General features: G+C 39.4%; 1 long non-coding RNA gene across 2 annotated transcripts; it reads left to right on the top strand.

Annotated features, from left to right (window-relative positions):
- The first annotated feature begins 19 nt into the window (after window positions 1–19).
- Window positions 20–3153, top strand: LOC119343171. 2 transcript variants are annotated; one of them, XR_005165936.1, is made up of 5 exons: window positions 20–740; window positions 969–1021; window positions 1478–1594; window positions 2045–2141; window positions 2222–3153. It is a non-coding gene; the product is annotated as an uncharacterized LOC119343171 (long non-coding RNA). The 2 variants fall into 2 exon arrangements; XR_005165935.1 differs by having other exon boundaries at window positions 20–1021; window positions 2222–3151.
- The last annotated feature ends 230 nt before the right edge of the window (window positions 3154–3383 follow it).

Genomic DNA, 3383 nt, shown 5'->3' with positions numbered 1-3383 from the left:
TACTGTGATTGTACTGTTTTATGCCAGGTGTTAAGGAATACTATTTGCAAGCAGTTAGCGAGGACCTGACGGTGCATTATATTGTATAGAAGGTTCTTTTGATCCTGAAAAGCCAATTGTGCATTTATTGTTCTGTACCTAATTTGGCCCTCCTGAATCTCTATATACTACCCCGTCCATTCCTAAATGTATGTCTTTTTAGATATTTCAATATGAACTACATACGAATGTATGTAGACATAGTTTAGAGTGTAGATTCACTTATTTTGCTACGAATGTAGTCTATATTGGAATCTCTAAAAAAGACTTATATTTGGGAATGGAGGGAGTACATATACATATGGTAGTTATGTCAAGTACTTTTTTAGTCTCAGCTTTTTAAAATCTTGTGACTTATCAATGCCAGCTTACTAGACAATGCGAAGGAAGCCCAGAAGTGTGATTCAGTGGATATATTGTTGTTGCATATGCCTTGCATGCAAATTTAAATATGAGGGATTCAAGGGCTAGGTAGCATGCTTCTACTTGACTGAATTTAAGTAGGAGAGATTATCAATTGCGTGCCGCGTCTTGTTGTACTTTCTGGGTTGTTTGATTTCCTTTGGTGGTTTTTCAAAATAATCTTGATTTAACCATGATTTGCTCTGGTGGTTTTTTGAAATAGTCTTCGTTTCGCAAAGACATCATGGTGATCGCGCCTGGAATACTCAATGTCTTCGCTTGTGGTTTGTGTTCTTCAGGTCTTCACTTGCCATGATATATCTCTGATTTCTTCTTCTCTGTTCTAATTAGAGTCTGTTCTGTTTGCACCAATTCGAGATAATGGTCGTGGAATGCAGCAGCCAAGACAACAAGATCTAGCTCGACTTAGGACTGATGACAAATAAAATTTGATTCAGATGGTTCCTTGCATCTTCCTCTCATAATTAAACCTAATAATACAATTTTTTGTGCTCTTGCTTCTGCAGATTCTAAAGAATTGATTTGTTGTTCGGGCATTTCGTGCATTTGGAGTTCACAGGTATCTAAGTTTCTCTTATATGTGTTCTCAAAGAATTTGGTACTCAGCACTTGGATTTTTTATCTGAACCTATCATCTCAAAGCCTTGGGTAGAACACGAGCAATTGTGAGATAGAGCTATTTGCTACACCGTTTAGAAAACAGAACTGATAAACTCTCGGTAGTACCTATATTGATTAGCTATGTGCTTACCTGTAAGTTCTTTGCGAATTATTGTAATTCTTGGTACATCAAGGTTTAGATAATGAAAATGAGAACTACATGTTGAGCATTGCTTATAATGAAAACGTACGTCCATGGTTAAAGAAGCTTTATTGTTTCAGTCTATACTGAAGCTTATATTGTTCCCCGGTTGATCTAGACATCAAATATTTTAAGCTTCCTTTTTCTGAGCCAATGGGCGAACTAAGAAAGGGAAATTCGTTCCTTAAATAGTAGTGGCATTTTACTACGCAGATAATACCGACAATTTCTCAAACGAGTCAGCATTATCATTCAGTCAGTAGGTTACTAAATAAAGCCGGAGTTCGCATGGAGCACCAACGATAACCTCAAGCAGATGCATCGAGACAGGTGATGAACTCTCCTATGTTTCCTCACGTGAATCTTGCTCCAATCGCTTGATTGTTCTATCCGGTTTGTTGTGACAATACAATAATTTACTGTTTTTTAAGTGGTCCAGTCTCTGTTTGATTTGGAAAGATCGGGACTTTCTTTTGAGTTATTAAAATCTGTCATTGGCCATAACATTCCAGATTCCTTGTTTTATTTCCTCTTTTTTTGGGACTTCATGGTTGGATTGGACCTTGTACTGTTGTGGCAATTTTTTTGACTCCCATTGCAATGGACGGTTATGCTTATAGTTGATGGTGATGATCTTTGTTGTGTTGAGCCAAAATATACCTATTGTGTTTACTGTGGATATACTCGTAAGGATAAGACACACACACACACAATAACTTTGCTTCAAGAAATCGCCTTTTTAGGAATTTATGTACTAACAACCATTCTACAAAAATGCAGGCAAATCAGAGTTTATGGCACCCGAACTCTTCACTGGCAATTTTAACGAGTTGGTGGACATATATTCGTTTTGGATGTGCATGCCTGAAATGAAAAGGTGAACCTTCTAACAAGAGATTTTCTTTGGCTGCCTACCGGTTCTTTTTCTGTTGCTTGACTTTTGAACTCCATGGTTAGAAAATGATGGAAAAGTCTTGGACCTTGCTTAATGCTTGGAACTACACCTTTCCAAACATCCTTGTTGCTTGATGCCAAGAGGATTTCTCCAAGAGATTGGAACTATGTTCCTCTGCAGTTCTCCATTCAGACATTTCTATGGTTAGAGCTTTCTTCTGACAAAATTGTGCTGGTGTCTGGTTGTAAAACGTATTTCCTATTACAGCTGAGAAAGAGAGTAAGTAAAAAGGGTAAGCCAAGGGCTAGCCTAAAATTCCAAAAGGACTATTTCCTGAGGTATTTGTCGCCGGCCAACCTGTCATCAACCCAGGGTTGGTCGCTTGAACGACATTCACTTCGAGGGAGTTTTGATTAAAAGTTTGTGACTTGTCATGCATGGAACATGCATCTTTTGTTAACATTTTCATTGCATTATATATTATATAAAAGTGACAAAGTAGTGTTCTGGTCATTGCTTTAGTAAAACAAATATACGTAGTATATGGTTATGAAGTTGAATGAATGCTCAATGGTCGGTTCAAGACTTCAAGAAATTCATAATTTGTTCTGTGTGTTTTGATTAAAATGTGACCTAGCTCAGTTGCCAGACTGTGGATAGAGGGATGCATGGCCACCACTTTGCCGGAATACCAACAGTTAGCCATTTTTTGGGTATAGCTATCAACTAGAATCCATTTTTTGGGTATAGCTATCAACTAGAATCCACAGCTTCACATTTCTCTTTGTTCAAATGTTCTCTAAATACATGTAACTTATATGGCACAATTTCGATGCCACTTGTAAGTTGTAACTTCACATGATTTGGTGATTTGTCAAAGAACGGCGGTGTCGGAGAAGACGAGGGGGAGGGGGCACTGAGCCAACAAAGGAGGCGGCTATGGTAGGGCGAGCCGATGAGGTGTAACACGTTAGCACTACTACGGGAGGGGATCAAGGCAGAGAGTTGAGTGGTTGGTAGGGGACTTCTCGGCGGTCCGTGGGGAAGCACGGTGTGAAGGAGAGAGGGCACCATAGTGAAGGTGAGGTGGGCATTATCCGGTTTTAAAGAAGAGGACTCCAGCGAGAAATGCCTTGCTACAGAGGGAAACCGAGCGTGAAGGGCAGATTTCGACAGGAAATGGGAAGGGTGCATCGCGGGGTGGTTTTTTGTGTTGGCATGCGT

This window comes from Triticum dicoccoides, unplaced genomic scaffold, assembly GCF_002162155.2.
Source record: "Triticum dicoccoides isolate Atlit2015 ecotype Zavitan unplaced genomic scaffold, WEW_v2.0 scaffold117532, whole genome shotgun sequence".
Taxonomy (NCBI): Eukaryota; Viridiplantae; Streptophyta; class Magnoliopsida; order Poales; family Poaceae; genus Triticum; species Triticum dicoccoides.
This window is presented reverse-complemented; position numbering and strand designations above follow the sequence as displayed.